A 19,825-nucleotide genomic window follows, 5' to 3' on the forward strand; every position below is an offset into this window, starting at 1 on the left:
CCAGAGAAGTTGTGTGTGCCCTGTCCCTGGAGGACAGGTTGGATGGGGCCCTGAGCATCCTGGTCTAGTATTAAATGTGGAGGTTGGTGGCCCTGCCTGTGGCGGAGGGAGGAAGGGGGTTGGGGTTGGGGAGAAAGTAGGGTCAGAGATTCATGATCATTGAAGCCCCTTCCAATCTGGGCTATTATGTGTGTGCGTGCGTGAAAATTTGAGTAGACAAATCCTTTTTCAGGTCATTTTTCTGAATTTGAAATATAGCTTGTATCAGAAACTTTTTATTTTTTTCTGCTTTTTGATCTAGTATAGTATCTAGTACAGTATAATGTTTGCTTACTTAAGAGCTATATGTGCCCTTGCTGCTGCAGATTGCTCATACACATTCATTTTATGAGCTTTGCAAGCACTGAGACCGTTCACTCTTTCCTACAAGGAAGTGTATGGAACTGGGTGGAATTTTCTGTCAGAGATTCCTCTCAGACTCTGTGAGAATGTTTTCCACATGGTGAAATTTCCCCTGTGTATCCAGTGAGAGAGGGAGGTAGTACGCTATTTCCTTCAAATCTACAGAGATATTGAGGTACTAACAAATAAGACATGATCACTCACACATTGTTGTTTTATCATGATTTACATCAGTCAGAAGTTGCATTAATATGATTTTGCTTGTGAAATGTAATCTTTATGTTCCACTCACAAGACTTGCATTACCTTTCTGTCTTTCTGTATTTTAAAATAGGCAGTCTTCACTCCTGATGATGAAATCATCAGGATCTATGAACCTAACATCATTACTAAACAGATGGATATCTGGAGTAAACTACTCAATTTTGCAGAAAATCAGAGATTCTGTTAGTTTCCCTGACAAACAGTGCACTTTAGTAATTTTTTTTTTTTTCCAGTGAAAGGAGCATCTCTGGCTAACCAAAATCGACATGTGATTTTTAGGTAATTTTTCAAAAAGTTTTTAAAAACCTGAAATTTTTTACTTGTAATTTAATTAATTATAAATTTGTTGCTTTTTTATTATTTGAAATAATCTTTTTCCTTACATTTCAAAGTTCTTCTTAAAATTGTGCAACTCAAGAAATCATTTAGTCATTTTAATCCATTTAATCTCATCCCATTTATTTTCTCAGAACTTTTTGTTTTAGTGGATTATAAACAATTATTTCAAAAAGCTGTAATACAGAATCATATAGAGGCAAAATAGTCTCAGACTGAGTATTGTAGACTGAAAATACTATTGCTTGGAGCTTTTTATGCTAATTATATTTTATCCATATTTATCTAGAAATATGCAGTCTTTGTGGTTCGTAGATAAAGAAGATAATAGTTTCCTTTTCACAATAGTAGCATGAAAATTTTTTTTCCAGTATTCTCAATTAAATGTTTCAATAACACGTGGCAGGAAAGTAGTAAAAAATAGAAGTTGAAACAAATGGGGAATGATCAGTGTGTAGAAGTTAGTTTTTAAAGATATTGGTAACCACAAGAAATGACTACAAAAATCTGAGTTGGTGAAACCTTTGCTGATAACATGATAGAAGAGATGACAGCATTCACCTTATGTAACCATCTGAAATTGTCTAATTTAAAGTAATCCCTGGGGTTTCCCTACAATCAGTGAGACTACTGCAAATTTATTCCTGTAATACATGTACAGTTTAGGAAGGGATTAATCACTATTTGAAATCTCCTATTCTTCCACATTCACTTTAGGCAGACTTTAGATAATCTGAATCAATCTATGAACCTAAATTTTGATATATTGCAGAAAAAAAGAGATTAATTTCATGAACTGAGTGGAACATCCCTTTTAGAGTTACTGAATCAGTTTCCTGATTCCTCAGACAGTTCAGAGTTATAGATTCTGTGAGCAAATCAGCCTCTAATTTAAATGTTCTAGAAGATCTGTGTCACACAAACAAACAAACAAGCAAATAAATAAGAAGTGGCTACAGGTAAACTGTTCAAGAACAGCTGATGAAAAGGTAGGTCTCAAATCCCTCAAGACCTTGAATTTATTGTTCCACTTAACACTGTTCTTTTTGGAGTAGCATTATCTTTTAATCCGGATAGTTTTTCCTCTCTTAAAATTTTAAATTAAAACACTGCAGTTTTAATAAAGAACAGTAGCATATACAAATATCCTAAACTAAACAATTCATGCTATTTGAGTCTATTTAAACCCTCCATACCTTCTTCCTTCCCATCATAGTCAGCCCTGTATCTCCTTCAGTTTGAATATGCCATTCCAGAATGCTGGTTGTACATGTAGGCCTCATTCACTCTAGCAAAAAAACAAAGAGACAAATAAAGATGTTACAGCAAGCATTGTTTCTCTATTTCTTAAATCCACAGAGAATAACATTTGCACGTTTGCTTACAGCTGTAAGCCCATGACTTTGGTGAACAAAAGGTTTGAAGTTTCTAATGAAGAAAGTAGTTCTTGCACAGTTGCAGCACAATTAATGGAGAAATATCACATCCAATATTTAAGCATAAAAATATGACATGTAAAATGTGACTTTGCAATGAGATAGTGAGGCTGATAAAGAAACCAGATTTTCAAAATATGCTTATAGATAAATTGTAGCAGACGGATTGTAGTCATGCTGTTCATACGTTACCTCCCAGCACAAAATTTATGGAAAATAATATATTTTATTAGGCAAACAGAAATGACTCCAAAAGCATATAAGCTTTTGGCTAACGAAATCCTTCAGAAATCATAATGAGAGTCCCAGAGTCCCAAAGCTTCTCTCATTTCTGTAGCTATATTGGCTGAAATGATATTAAAAAGAAATACTGCTTCACTCTTCAGTCACTTCTTTTCACATCACTTTCTCTGAACTCCTGTGCTATTCTCTGAACTGAACATTAAAAAGCAAACTTTTTGATAACTTAAGCTGATTTAAGTTTTGAAGAAATTTTAACAGGCAGGATGTTATTGGAAAGATTTATAAAATTTAGAGCCATTTTTAATTTTCTTATCACTGATAAACAAACAAATAAAAAATGGCTTTAAGTATTCTGTACAAGCATAAATTTTAATGGAGGTTTTGACTAGGAAAAGTCAAGAGAGAACAAGTTTCACAGATTTTTCCAGTCTGAAGAGGCTACTGGCAGTGAACAAGGTAATAAAAGGAATTATTTAATTAAAGATCAAGGAAATGGAAGACTGAATCCAGAAATACAATATTGTGCGAATGGATGTTTCAGAATAGTAGCCTACAAAACAGAAAGATGTTTTTCATCTTACAATCAGTGTATGTACACATATACAACAACCAATAGTACCTTTCTTCCCTGAATCCAATGCCATAATCAGCTGCATTGTTACCATGTTAACCATGCTAAGTATGGCTACAGTGAAGCAGAAGTGTTTTAACTATAAATATAATATCTCATAATCAGTGCTAGAAATGTTGCTATTGCTAAAATGTCTTTTTAATTGGTTAAATAGCAATGTTTCAGTAAATTCAGATGTTCAATATAAATTACTTTTAATAAAGTTGCTCATTGTTTTGTCATTCAGTAAAAGAATGTTGTGAAAGCGTGATGAACTTACTACATCCACTAAATCAAAATAAATAACAGTGGAGCAAATATGCTTGGTCGACTCTGACTTCTACACTGTGACACTGTCTAAGATGAAGGCCTGAATTTCCAGATTCAGGCCAGAGAAGAGGACAACCTCTCTCCTGCAATGCACTAGCAGCAGGCCCCATGCCAGTTTGAAGACCATGAAGTACATTGCAAATCTTGACTGGACTGTCATACCACACCCACCATATAGTCCAGTTTGGTACTTTCTAACTTCCATTTGTTCAGTCTGGTTAAAGATGAAACATTTTCTTAGCAACAAAACTGTCATAGCAGCTGTGAAACAGTGGGTAACCTCTGCTGGTGCAGATTTTTCTAAGTGTGGCAGGCAGGATCTAGTCCATCACTGGCAAAAATGTACATCTTTTTGCATCTGCTGCAGTTTCCATTGAACTAAATAGAAAGCACTACTTTTGGAGCAAGCTATGCATAAGTATCCCTCTTTTGTCTTACATATTCAGTAATAAGATAATATTCATGTTAAAGTTATTTATTTGAATTATCAAGGAACTCTGTCTAACCTGAAGTAGGAAAATGCAGAGATTCTATTTTGCTTAACTTGACCAAACTAACCTTGAAATAGGAAGACTACTGATTTCTTGAAACATGAGGAAAGCAAATGTTAGGGATTAAAAAATAAAAAAAAAAAGAGATCAGAAAATCTCCCACAGTAACAACAAAAACAAACCAACTTCTGTGCTTAAGAACAATGTGGTCAATATTTCACTAAAATAATTTAAGAGAAGAAAAAATAAAGGAAAAGTCTACAATGAGTAGCTGTAATCAGAGAAAGAATAACAGCAAATTGGAAATGATGGATGGAGAGATTTTTTTTTCAATTCTACATCCCTAGACTAAGAAAAAGTAAAAATAAAAATTTCAAAAAAAATAGAAAGCTGCATTTAAATGAAGTAAATTGGAAACTTAGTTTCCGAGATTAAAAAAAAATAATAAATCAGTAATAGGTATTTTATTCATATATGCATCATAATTTAAACTCTATCCTGGACCAGGAATTATGGTACCACTATTTGTAATTGGTTTGTGAGTGCTTACAGCATATGCTGATTTTCATCACTTCTTTATTTAACTTACTTAGTTTTCTTTATTATAGAAGTGCATGTCAGTAGCATGGGCACTGATATTCTGCAAATGTAGAAGAAGCATGTACTCCAGCTCTTCATTAATCACACAGTTCCGTTTTTTTCTGACAACAAAAGCACAGCAGAGATCCTGCAAACTGACAAAAGGATCTGTGAGTATTAAAAAAGTACTTCAAAACTTCTGAGGTAGAAGAAAGAAAACTCTGATCTGAAGTCCCTTTAACTAACATTTCCCATCAGGTCTGAGAATCAGGCTGGGAATCTATAGTGTACTTAAAAATAAATATTTAACATTACGTACTGACCTATGACACTCTGTGTGCCTCAGTATCCCTTGAAGTGAGGACAGGTGACAACAAAGGACAGGGGAGGGGGAAGAACAGGGAGCAGCAAAGTGTGTGCCCTACAAACATTACAGTACTGGCAGCTGAAGTTCTATTTGTAAGATTTTTGCAGACATGGCTTGTGGTTTGTGTATGTCAAAAGCACTTTTACACTGATATAATCATATACTGGTATAAATGGTGTAATTGTGTCCTTATCAAGTGTGTACACAGTCATTATGTTTATAGTTCTCGGGTCAATGGAATCCAACAGAAGTCGGGCTGTTTTGTACTCAACACTTAGTATATACTGTTATATCAGCATTTCTGAAGGTCGTAAATAAATTACAGTACAAGTATTTAATGTGCTGCATATATGTCTAATATTGTGAACACATGGCACAGATTTCATATGTTTAGAAAAACAAATTGGATTTCTTTTTTTTCCCACTGAATCATAAGGATGAGAGATACCAAACATGCATGGTGCCTGAGGTGTGACAAGTCATCTCCAGCTTCAGCAGGATGACATAAATTAAAAGAATTCAGAGCTCATAGTAATTTCCCAATATATCTATTTCAGTGCAGCACTGAAGGCCTAAAACCATGACTTGCAAATGACTAACATAAGCTAATAACTGCTTGTATACCTCAAAGTAGTTGAAGGGCAAGCAGTTCAGTTGCTATAATAGCAAATATAAGTCATTAACTCATGGAAAAATCTCAGCTAACTTGCAAATCCATAAGACTACTCTGTTTTGCAAGGCAAAACTGGATATGTTTGGTTTTAATGTGCTTTGTTAATTGAAGAGGTAGGCAATTTTTTAGGAAAATATAAATGTTCCATAATTCATGGAAATTTCCCAGATCTCTGCTGTTCCTGAAAAACCTTATATTTCAGCTGAATGAATGTTAAAGTTCTCACAGATCCAATAAAACTTTTTTGAAGAGAAAGAAGGAAGAACAAGCACAAAATTCTTATTACTAGAAAGCTATCCAACACTGCAAAGGTGGGTATTTTTTTTTCCCCCCTATGGTCAAATGATGTGTACTGTGGTAAACAACCTCAAGATACGTGATCATAATTTTTCTCTATCAATACTTATAGTCAACCAGTTCTTCACATGGTCCTCTGGATGAATACTGTTTCCTTGATGATTGATTCTGACAAGAGGTCAAAAGGTTCTTCCCTCCAGGCACATGTTGAAGTGATCCTGCTAAAACTATAAACAGAAGCTCAGTATTCTCATTAATAAATAAAATAAAAATTATCAAACACAGCAAGGTAGAGTCTTATAAGTATTATTTTATTTATTTTACCTTATTATTAATACTACTTTTTGGAGATTATATTATATTAAAGACCATAAGAAGTATCAGAGCCCTGTTTTGAATTTTAATACACAAATTTATAGAAACAATCTGAGCCACAGACTTTGTTGTTATTGTAATTGTGACAACAAACACATCACTGAGTGAAGTGGTGGGAATGGAGAGGAGTGGAGTTCTATGAATAGACAATGGCATGCATGCTAAGGGCAGGCAGGGTGTACCTTTAAAAACTTACATAGGAATATTCTGTTTGTCAAGCATCAGCCTTTCCTCCTGGCGTGTCCTGTTCCCTCAGTCCTTTCCATGAGCTGTGCATTGGTTTATGGCCTGCAGTCCTGACATCTATTGTCAGCATCTCTCCAGACCTGACTCACTGCACTGCTACAGTTTTTAAATTTCTTTCATGTTCTTAGCTTATAATGAGAACAAACAACCTCTTATACAGGTGAGCCTCACCATTTCTTCAAAGTGCAATGTTACACTGATTCTTTATACCACATTTATGACACATTTACAAAGTTATCCTTACTGTAATTACTTTGTTGGGTGTTCACTTGTATACTGTATAAAAACACATCCTTGTTTAACTCTCATATTTAAAACAAGTTAATTAAAAGAGTAGAAATGCATGGGTTATTTTTCAGAGCACATAAGGTTTATTTCAGTTTGGTTTAGGTAAATTAAGAGGAAATTGAGTTAAATGAAGAAAAACAAAAGAAGAAAGAAATGGAAGCAAATCCTAGCCTATATGTTAAGTTTCCGCCGGCACAGCTAAGTAAATTAGCACATTAAAAATTCCTCTGCTAAGCAACAAAGCTATTCTGGTAGAGAAAAATTGTCCTTTACTATACAGTTTATTTCATCTAGATTCAAATGTTGACAAATAAAGAATTTGGTGTAAATGAGAAAAAACTTCCAAATGGAAATTGCAGTAAACAGAAATTGGTAAATAAAAAGCTTGGCAACTTTGCTGATACAAGTTTGCAGTATGGATAAACTCTTCACAGCTCCTCCTGCCAAGGGTACATGCCTAAAAATGGATGCAAACAGTTGCAACAACTAACACCTTCAAGGCTCCTTTTTTCAGGGAGATACCTGATCTTCCATTTACCAGCAGTTCCATGAGCTGAATCAAGATCCTTCATAGCCAGGATTTAGAATAAGAAAAGGGAAAGAAAAAAAAAGTTTGGCTTCACACAGTGCCTGATTAAATGATGATAGTCACTGTTCCAGAATGTTTTATAAATCAGAGGTATAAACAATTTTGAAAAGGGGTTATTATGTTGAATGAGTTAATATTAAACAAAATGGCTTGGTTACAATAACCAGTGCAGGAAGCCCAAGAAGCTCAGGCAGGCAGAGTGTATGAGGCTGTCCCAGAAACAATCCCTCAGGGCACACTCAGTTCCTTATGTATCACCAGCCATGCTAAGAACTGGCTGCAGTGCTCTTTGATCAGACCGAGTGCCATCATCCACAAGATGAGTGGGAAGTGTACAGATCCAGCCTATAGCAGCTCCACCAACAGCTCTGCTGTGAGCACGGACTTGTGACAAAACAGCTCAGAGAGTAAGAGAAGGCACTTGGCGCAGCACTGGCAAAACACGTTGTCTGTTCCTTCACTTCCTTGGGAGTTGCATTTAAATGAAGCCAGAGTGTTGTAGCCCTTCAGAATATGCATGCAACTAAGAGTGCTTCAAGTCCATTTCCACATCAGGATTTCCAAATAAGTGTTCCCTCTGCTCTGCATAGCTTCTCTCCTTTATCCTGTCCTAGCAGACTTATTTTGTTGTTGTAAATGTCCTGACACAAGATGTCAACCTGCATCCAGCTCAGCTTTAAAGACTCAGGCCAGGAGATGCACCGATGTATACACATCAACAGTATGAATACATACTATATACTGTAGTATGTAGCACATTAAGTTTATCTCCAGATTTTCTTCTGCTATATATTAAACATGATCTGTCAAAAGCAGGTGTTAGGAAATTATATTCTGAGTAAAGAGAGTCTCTGTGATAGCTTTAAATGAGACAAAACATGAAAGATTTTATGTCAGGTTTTACATATGTTGATGTTTTGTTAAGAGTTGTTTTTAAAGTACTGAGGAATCCCTTTGCTACACATTAAGCTTAAATGAAAGTTCCTCTCTGTCATATTTTGCTGCAGCCTGAGCTATCTGCGGGGCTTCTCATTCATAGAATCATCTGAGTTAGAACAAACTCTGAAAGATCATCTAGTACAACTAGCCTGCAGTGAAAAGAGACACCTATAGCTAGATCAGGTTGCTCAGATCCTGGTTCAACCTGACCTTGAATGTCTCCAAGGACAGGGCATCCATCACCTCTTTGGGCAATCTGTTCCAAGGCCTCACTAGCCTTATTTGTTAAAAAGCTAAAGGAGAAGAACCACTAACAGTTTTTGGAAATGGCAATAAAAGCAGCATGGAAAACTAAACTCTTATTTAGTCAAGATAAATGTTATAATTGACACTGAAACTCTGGCTTGGGGCTTGTAAGACATTTTGAATGAAACAAACAGCTCCATCAGATGAAAAAAAAAAAAAAAAGTAAATATGGGTAGAGTTGTCAGAGTTAGCACACCAAAAGCTGGCAAATTTGTTTACAATGATTAATTTTTGTACTAACAAGCGAAAGCTGTAAAAACCTACCTGTAATTCTAAAAAATACACTTGCTGGAATGATTAGGGAGGCACTAACAATTTGGTTTGTCACTCAACATAGCATATGCAGACACGTGTCTATGTATCTGGTTCTATATTTTCTAATTACTTTTTTCTTTTTACAGTATGTGTGCTACAGTAGGGTGAGGTTAGTGAAAGCAAACAGATTGGAGGATAGAAGGAATTCATAAACTACTGTATTTCATACTACCACAATATAAACTATATTTCCATAGGCCATATATGAGTATCACTGCATGAGCTTCATATTGAATTCTGTTGTTTGCCAGGAGACCTTAAAGAGATACAGATAACAGAAATCAGGTAGTTCAATACTATTGATGCAGTAATTTTCTTCTGTTCACATTCCATTTTTCCTTTTTTTTCTAGAAGGAAGTTATGTGTTCAAAAGAGACATTTGTGGAAGTAAATCATTGGCCCTAATGGCATATTCCATGTTTTACTTTCACTGGATCCAAACAAGATTTATTTTCCTAGACTTCTCTGTTTTTTTCTGTCCAGAAAGAGAATCAGAATATAACTGTGGGGATGCACTAAATCATAAGGGAAATATAAAATATTGGGTATATGAAGTAGCATATCAGTAATCAGGGAAACATCATTAATCAGCTGTATTCTGTTTTCTGTTGAGATTGGAAGTTGAGAGTGATAATCTTCCAGTCCTTATCCATCCCAATGATCACATTGCTTACACACACACACACACACACAATGAAAATGAAAAAAGAATATATATATGTTTTGCTCAAAATGTAGTGAAGCCAAATTTTCAGCTGTGATTTAGTTTAGCAAAGTTGTTTAGTGAAGTGCTTAGAATTTATCACTAGTGACAATGACAATACTTGTGGTTATTGCTTGTCTCCCCCCTGAGCCACCTAAGGAATATCACAGCAGTTTTCTCTCTGTTATTTTGCTGCTACTCACTAGCCCAGAAATTGTTCAAATTTCCCATTTAGAAATGTTGCTCAAACATCATTTTTAGACTAATTTTCTGTTTACTTCTCACAGACAGAGCCATTTTTCCTGAGTGCTTTGAGTGCTAAAGAAGCTTTGAACTCTGAACAAGAAATGTTCCACTCAAACAGGGCTAATAAATAATCTATGTAGTTTGATTTATGGGGTCTGATTGTCTCTTTGCTCACACCAGTTTTAAGCTTGTATAGTTATACTAACATAAAGTAATTTCTTTCTGTGAAATGAATGATTTCCCCTCTTACAAATAAAAGGAAAGAAAAGGAGAAGGAATAAGTATGAGTACTCTCTTCTGCTCTTTCCCTTCTCTCTCTTTCTCTCAAAACAAACAAACAAACAAACAAACAAACAAACAAACAAAAGATTACAGAACAAACCTATGACTTCTGTGAAAAAAAAAAAAATAAGAACAGATAAGGAAAGTAATTCCTTATTCGTGAGGTTTGGTGATTCTATGAAATAAGATAGTAGCTAATTTTACAATTCAACAAGATTTGGAAAAGTTGCTTTCATTTCAAGTGAAACATGTCAATATCCATAAACATATTTTTTACTGATGGGTAATGATTTTTAGGGTGTTTCTGCTGAATGTGACAGTTTGGGTCATATTTCAGTGACTATTATCAGCTTGGTTCATAACAGCCTGAAGATCTTATGCTCCTTTCTGTTTCTTGCCTGTATTTTCCACAAACATGAAAATTGATGTGAATGTGGACTACATAGCTGGAAAATATTTCTTCTTTCCAGATTCAGGGACATAGTTTAGTGATGTAAGTCTGTAGGTCATGCTGATAACTGAACTTGCTGATCTCCATGTCTTCAAAAAGGTGGGGAATGGCCCTGCTTGTTACAGTTTTGCTCCAACTAACCAGTTTTCATTGACTTTACAAAAGTTGTTGACAAGTGGAGGCCTGGTCTTTCCTCATTCTTTACAGGGAGTAAGGATGTCCTGCTATTTACATTTCTTAACAAGTCAGAATATCCAAGATGTCTTTGTACACTTTGTAATATGGAGAGGTCTCAGATTTCACTTGGTAACCTCCTTTACATCTTTTCAGATCTTGATATTAAAGCTTTCTGAACTGAAGATCTTCTGATGTGGTTGAGGAGGAACTGTGCTACATGTTAGACAAAAAGCTCTTTGGAGTAATTGTGATCACATTAAAGTTAGTGCTTGGCTCTATCAAATGGCACAGGAAAGTACTGCAGAAAACAAATAATTAAATAAAGCAGAAGTTCAGACTGCTCTTTCTGTTGGATAATTGTGTTTGCTATTCAAAGACAAATTCTTTTTTGTTCGTAATGAAGCCAGACTTTTTTTCTTGTTCAGAGAGGTGAGTAAAAATTGTCAAGGTGTTTTCGTATTAAATAATTTTGCTTTCTTTTTCTGTAACGCTTAGATTCCATTAGTGAATCCTCATATAATGATAAATATTCTAATGAAGCATTAGTTTCTCACTATTATTGATATCGTTATAATGATGATCAAAAATTGCATTCAAAAATTATCTTTGAAATTGGATCAACATTTTTCCATTTTAGAGAGTGAACTGTAAAGAAAACAAATAAGTTGAAATGCTGAAGTTTTCATTCAGAAAATTGTCAAGAAAAGTACGGATTTAAAAGTCAGCATTGTGAGATTCATCTCCATTCACTCCAGTTAGCTAAAATTTTTGTACATAATACTAGCTACGTGCATGGACTTCCTTTTTATATCCATAGGAAGAGACAGGTACTTCAAAAAGGAGTTTCCTGTCTATCTGAGAATCTTACTCTTCATTGTAATGAGCTGCTTTCTGGATATCTCCGTCTCTCTCCTTTGACAATACACAATTTTAAATGCCTAGTGAAGAATTCAGTCACCTTAACCCTTTAGATAACCAGTGCAAACACTAAAGTTACTGCTCTCGAGATCCTCAGATCTCCCAAATATCTCATGTCATTTTAGCCAACCCCATACAGACATGCTACAGTCCATAAGCAGAGGTGTGGCAAAAGACTCTGAGGTTTGTAAAAGAGCACCAGAAGGCTGTCTTAACGGAGTTCAGTTTTGGGGTTGCCCTAGGTTTCAGAAATTTTATAAGCACCTTTACTATTGGCAGCAGAGATGCAAGTGTGGTCTTCATTCTTTTCAAATTATACTGAAACTTGGAGGAATATTATACAAAGACTCCTGAGCTGGCAGCACAAAAACAAGCTTTGCTCTGGAGGACACTGTTGCAGTACCTGCCTTCCTCAATTGTCAGAAACTGGCTCTTCCCTTTCCAGTTTGCAAGCTGGTGTGCAGCCAAATTAATCATCTTTGCTTCATGTTCCCCAGACCCCTATTGCCAGTTATAGATTTAGCATACACTTTTCTTTGCGCTGGCAGGAATTAAGTGTTAGGGCTTTTTTTTTTCTTTTTTCTTTTTTTTTTTTTTTTTTTTTGACAAGGTCTTTTGGCAATACATAATACTCTGAATAGAGCATATTGTATCTATAGTGTCTCTAGGCTGATAGAACTTGGCACGTCTTGGTGTGCCAGCTTGAGGTTTCCACTATGGTACTCCGTAGTGTGGTATAGACATAGCCTCAGCCAGTCTCCCACAGGCATACTGGTTATATAGAGAAGACTTTTCTGCAAACCAATGAAAACCATGCCTTTAATTTCACTTAAACAGTGAAATTCCTTGTCTAGCCCTGAGCATGAGGTGCCATAGTACCACAGACCTGTACAGGTGCACAGTGAAAAGGAAGAGGCTGCTCATGTTCTTTTCCCTACTTGGCACACATTGCCTGGCAAGCCAGGATTTTGCCTGAAGCACTCGTTCTAAGTGAGAATGTCATGCAAATAAAAGCAAAGGCTTTTATTCCATCATGTCATTAAGTAATAATCCCAAAGTAGAAATTTTATACAGCGTCTCTAAGATTTATTCGTCATATTAAACCTTGTCTGTTTTTAATGTTCACTTGTAAACCCTCTGGCTTTCATTGCAATAAACCTAATCTTCAAAGTTCTGAAGCAATACGAAGTTTCCCAATGCTCCTCAAAAAACCTCACCCACTTTTGAAGGTATCCGATTTCAGAAGATGATTACTTGACTGAATAAAATATCTTTACTCACCTGTTCAAGTCAATCAACTTATGTCATCCCAAAAGCTGTGCTTTATACACTGAGAGAAACTATGATCAACCACTAGTGCTAGGGAAGTATTAGTTCTACTGAATGAGTGAACTGAAAAATTCAAATGATTGTACTGAATAACGTACAGAAATAACATGGTACTGATGCACTTTGTTTATATGTCTTTTTTTTCCTCATTAATGTTTTTATTTGCATTACAGTTATGCCCAAACTTGACCAAGACAGATACTGTGTAGACAAATATAGAATACATTTCCTTTACAAAAAGAACAATTATTTTCAGGATAAGAAATTAGAGGCGGGTATAATCAATACAGCAGGGGGAAAGGATAAAGGTAAAACAGATAAGATAATGCAGCTGCATGGGTAATGAGTGCTTAATGGTTTTGATTAAATTAATTTGTTTTTAATTAGTTATATAACTCTTGCTTGACTATCCCATGTTGCATTTGCAGACTTGGCTGCTAGGAAAGCCATCTCCCTATTTGTACATTTAGTCTGGAAATGTTTAGAAACAATGAACATCTATCTATATGATGCCATTTTAATGCAAAATATTTTTTTCTCAGAAATCTATTGCTGTATAATACAGTCTTTCTCATTTCTAGCCCTCAAATAATGTACCAAGGCACTCATAAAAGTAGAGGCATTTACAACACTTTATTTTGCTGGGATCCTAGACTCTGTGAGACAGAACCGAATTGTATAAACAAGTTCTATCTGTGTCAAATGAAAGCATAGAATTGATCTAAATAGATCTTAACTGGCTTCTCCTCTCAAATTCTTCCCCATAGAGGAGGAAATTGAGTGTTTTCCTTGTGGAACACATAAAACACAAGAAAAAAAACAACCATGAGATTGATGGATGACACTTCTAGCAAACTGAGTGTAATATTTTACACCAATGAAGTTCCTAACTAATATTTACTCAAAGCTCTTATTCAGTAAGATGCTGTGAGCACCAACATGGTTATTCAGAAGCTTAAATAATGTTTCTACACTTGTGTCCTTAATTAGTCATTTATAGTGCTTTGCTGAACCAGGGCCAGCGAGAAGTCTTTGCTGAGTAACCCTAATGCATTTAATCAGTGCCAGTGATCTGTACTATGTGCTTTTATTTGGTTTGAATTGTTGCCTTAAAAAATACACATTTCATGATTTCTACTGGGTCTCCTATGTGGTCCTTTTAGATTTTTATTCCTTTAGGCACTTTGAATACTTTAAATGGGGGAAATATATGTTACATACTATTTTAAACACTTTTCTCCTTGTAGTATACTGTTAAAAATTTTCTTTCACAGAGACTTAAAAGAAGAAGAAGAAGAAGAAGAAGAAGAAGAAGAAGAAGAAGAAGAAGGATAAAAGTAAAGCATTCACATTTGATTTGGGAGGAAGCCAGTGTCAACGTGACCAATGATGGGAACACTGGAACACTGACTATATGTTGGGTGCGTCTCTCAAATTCTGGAACAAGTAGAAGCCTGTTAAATAGAGCTGGGAGAGCCTGACAAAAGAGCTCACCTAACAAGAAAACTCACTGCAGGGAATTAGGATAAAACAACACAACAGCAATAGCATAACTTGTCAGCTGTTCATATTGTCTTGCTTCTACACAGGTTTCAAATCTCAGTAGCATAAGGACGTCTATCTTTCTCAGTAACATTCCAAGCAATCCTTTGCTCTCTTTAAAATGACTGGTGTGTGTGTTTTCTTTCATAATTATAGAATGATAGAATCATAGAACCATTAAGGTTGGAAAAGATGTCTAAGATCATCTTGTTCAACTATCCACCTCCCACCAATATTGCCCATTAAATCGTGTTCTCTAATACCACATCTACAGGTTTCTTGAATATATCCAGAGGTGGTGACTCAACAACCTCCCTGGGCAGCCTATTCCAGTGCCTGACCATTCTTTTGGAGAAGAAGCTTTTCCTGATATCCAACCTGATCCTTACCTGCTGAAACTTCAGGCTATTTCCTCTCATCCTATTATAAGTCATGTGCGAAAAGAAGCTGACTTTCACCTCTCCATAACCTCCCTTCAGGCAGTTGTAGAGGACTATAACATCTCACTTGGGCCTTCTCTTCTCCAAACTAAACAATCCCAGTTCCCTCTGCTGCTCCTCGTGAGACCTGTGCTCCAGATTCCTCACCAGCTTTGTTACCCTTCCCTGGACTTGCTCCAGGGCCTCAGTGTCTTGTAGTGAGGCATGCAAAACTGAACACAGTATGCAAGATGTGGCCTTACCAGGGCTGAGTACAGGGTAATGACCACCTCCCTGCTTCAGCTGATAAAGCTGTTTCTGATATAAGCCAGGATGCCATTGACTTTCTTGGCCACCTGGGCACACTGCTGGCTCATGTTCAGCGGAGCATCGACCAACACCCCCAGGACCTTCTTCTCTGCAGAGTTTTCCAGCAATTCTGCCCCAAGCCTGTAACATTGCATGGGGCTGTTGCAACCAAAGCACAGGACTCAGCACTTGGTCTTTTTGAACTTCATGCCATTTGTCAGCCCAGCCATCCACCTGTCCTGATCCCTTGTAGGTCCTCCCTACCCCCAGGCAGATCAACACTTCCTCCTAACTTGGTGTCATCTACAATCTACATCTACAAGAAGGTGTACTCAATCCCCTCATCTAGATCATCAATAAAGATATTAAATTTACATTAAAATTAAATTTATTAATTAAATTAATTACACACTTTGAAATTTCTGCAACTAAAAAAGCTCAATGCAGACATGACCAATTTTTCTTTGAATTTAGTGTTCACAAAACCAATTGTTTATCAACTGTATTGTCTAGTCATAATTAGTTGTATGTAAAGCATACTGTACAGTTATACTGCTTTGAAAATGTGAAGCCAGAAAAGTCCTTTGAGGTTTGCACCTCCTCTGGTTTTAGTATTGTGCAAGTGTTTCTCTCCTCCCATTCTGTTTGCCAGTGTTTCTCTCACCTGTCTCAGCAGGTGAAAATAGTTTCCACTATGCAAACTCAGTACTCTGTTTCATACCGAAACTGAAAAAGGATACGATACATTTATTGCATCCATGCCAAAGGCTGACTGTGCTTTTCAAAAGTAACTGCAATAGAATGACAATAGCAGGCAGTTAACAGATATTGCCACAGGTTTCTGACCAGATTGAAGTTACTTAGCACACTTATGCATATTATGAAACCATACACTGGATATTCATGTTGTACACTCAAATTTAATAGTCCACACAGCTATTTTTACCATAGTACCTTTGGTCCTATTTTTATTTTAATTGACCATTACATTTAAATTGTCAGTGTTTATTGCACCTTTGTTTTGATGTGCACATATACCTACTTGCCAATTAGTACTGTGTTAGTTGCTTCATGATCTGGCCAAATAATTTGGACTGTAACTTTTATATACTTTTTGCCATTAGTGCCAAATAACCACTATTTGTTCAACTAAGTAGGATTAAAAAACTAACACAGATGTGAAATAACATGTTCTAAAAGCACAGTACAACCATGCTACGTTTATCCTGCATTTGCATGGATTCCACTCATACATTAAACTGATGAATTTAGCACCTCTTCCAGATAAGGTTCTTTGTCAAATCAGTGCATTAAAATCACATCAGGAAAGAAGTCTTAACAGCTGTCAATATAATACCTCAATTCTTGGACTGTACAAGACTTTTCAGTTATTACTGAGCTAATCTAAGTACAGCATGGTCACTACAAGAGAGGAAGATACAATGTCACTCTAGTCATCTGGTCATCAGGCATCTTAACCATCATATCTATGGTCACTCTGGAATAAAATTTTAAAATCCTTTTTTTCTTTTTTTTCCCTTTTTCCTTTTTGTTATTTTTTTTCCTCTTCTTTGTTTTATTTATTTATTTATTTATCTTTTTTTCTTTAGGAGTAGAGAAAGGAATTCAGTGATTCAGGAGAAGTAGGTAGCATTCAAAATGATGGTCCTCTATAAAGTGAGACGAGACCAGTTGAGAACAGTGAACTAGCACAGAATAAATAAACTAGGAGGGAAAGAACAACTGAGAAATATGTGAGGGAACAACAAATCACAGAAAAAATTGCATTTTATTGCAAACAGATATAGGGCAGATAATTCAACACCAGACATTAATTTAAAACTTGAATTGTATCAAGAATCATCAAAATTTTTCTTGAGTCTGCTGCTTTTGATCCTGTCCTTGTTAATCCATTTAGAACAAAACTAAGGAAACTCATTCTGTATTATCTGCTGGATTTCTTTAACAGTTTTAAATCCAAGTTATCCTGGGAAATTAATATTTCTGAATAATGTTAAGCCATGCTACAAACAATTTCCCATCTGCTTACCACCCCATCCCCCAAAAACAACAACAGCAACAAAATCAAACCAACCAACAAGCATAAAAAACACACCACCAGTAGAAAACCTTCCTTGAAGAAGAGAATAACAGATTGTTTAATTCTTACAAATACCTTTGAAGCACCTGCTATGGACATTCATTCAGAATGAATGAAATTAGTAATAAACAAATGATTATAAAGCCAACATATAAATAATATATTTTGAATCTGCTTGTTTCTGTCCATCTATCTCTATTTTGCTCTGCTCACTATCATTTCTACTTAACCCACTGTATTTTCTGTCTGAAGCAGACTGTCAGATGACAGATTTAGTCAAGTTGAAGGGACCTTGGAGGAATCTCACTCCAGACAGGGTCTGTACTAAGGACTTTACCAGCTAAGAATTGGAAACCTCAGAAGATGGAAATGACCTCTCTGTATAATCTATTTCAATGGTTGGTAATCCTTAAATTGGAAATTGTTTAGTTATAGTCAACTGGAAGCTCTCTTTGTTTGATCTGTGCCTATTGTCTCTCATCCATGTCTCACCATGAAGGGCCTGGCTTTTGCTCCCTGTAGGCACTAAGGGCTGTTGTTTAGTCCCATCTGCAGCCATCTCTGCTCCAAGCTGGACAAAGCCATCTCCTCACAGGCCAAGCCCATCCCCCCAGCCATTATGTTGACCCTGCACTGAACTCAGTCCAGATTATCAGCATCCTTGCTATCTGGGGGGCCTAAGCTGAATGCAAGAATCCATATGTGTTCTACCAACTGCCAAGTAAAGTGGCATAATGACTGTCCTTCATTTATTTTCTACGATCCTGTTGATACAGCTCAGTATGCTCTTAAGTCTCCACTGCTGCTAGGTCACACTGGTAGACCTGACCTCTGGAACTGCTTTAAGGGATAGCAGCTTTGTTATTTGGCAATTAATGCTGTAATTGTTCTCCTTCTCTCAGTTCACAGAATTTACCAGGTCAGAATAAATGAAACTCAGTACAGAATGTGCAAAACCTTAGCAGAAAAGTGTAAACATTATAATTCTCTTGAAAATTTGCAGGCCTTTTTGTGTGCACAGAACAGATACTTACAGCATATTCTTAAATTTGTCATCTGTAATTACGGTAGATTTAAAACTAGAGCTAGCTCTGAGCTTCTCAGTATTGCTGACAAAACTCAGTTTTATTCCATGGAATGGAATGAAAGGACCTTTTTTGCCACAAGACAGAGAAGGGAGAATAGAAAGACCTGGAATCAGGACAAAGATCTAGAAGAGATTACCAGCGAGTTACACACATTATTCCTGCTGCTATGAGTGAAACTGCTGAGAGTAGTAGTGCTTGCTACCAAGAGCTACTGTCCCAGGCCTTTGGAAGTGCCTCATGCACTTGCCCTTACCCTATGCAGCAGCAGCAGCGGCAGCAGCAAGGCTTCACAGTATTTTCCAGAGTCTAATATCTAGTCCTCACTCAAGTGAAGGCAGAGCTCTATCATCTCTCCTGTTCTGGTCTCAGTGTGGACTTGAAAGACTTCTACAAGCCCCCTGGTAATTTACTTGCTTAGATTTCTTGCAGCTCTACAATTAAAGCTCTATCCATCACTTCAGTGAGTATCAGTCATCTTTCCTTTTAGTGGACAGGTTCTTTTAACATTTTCCATCAGTCTAGCATTTCAGCAGATTAGAGCTCTGAATATTTGGGCAAGCTTTTACTTAACATTCATACTATGTTTTATTGTGCATTACTGATTACATTGATGACATAAAGTAACTGGCCTACGAAATAATTTGTCTATCAAAGGCTTTCAGGTGTGAAAACACATGTGATTTTGGTCAGCAATATAACAGGCCTTAAAGAACTAACACGCAATCTGCATTAAAAAGTAGGAGGCTTTCCTATACAGTTCAGTGAAAATAGTAAAAGCCACACACAACAGTTTCAGTGAAGCACTACAACATAATGCATAAATTCCTAATGACTATTTTCTTTTTTAATAGGAGCAGACTGTAACTATTACATAAACACTAAGCAAGTATTTATTTTTTTAAATGCCCTACTAGTGACTATAGAGTTAAAGACTACCTCAGCAACTCCTTTATTTGCATACTCCATGTTTTTCTTTATTTATTTTTATTTAATTAAGATTAAGAAAATTTGTTATATTGCACTACAGAATTTGTGCATGTGTCTATAAAAAGATATATGTTTATGAAAAAATTGTAACGAGAGAAAATTGTTGAGAAATGACAGTATATCAGTTATTTTTTAAACTATTTCCTTCCTTCCTTCCTTCCTTCCTTCCTTCCTTCCTTCCTTCCTT

The sequence above is a fragment of the Lagopus leucura genome, unplaced genomic scaffold (genome assembly GCF_019238085.1).
Source record: "Lagopus leucura isolate 7727_CA_CO unplaced genomic scaffold, USGS_WTPT01 Super-Scaffold_100008, whole genome shotgun sequence".
NCBI lineage: Eukaryota > Metazoa > Chordata > Aves > Galliformes > Phasianidae > Lagopus > Lagopus leucura.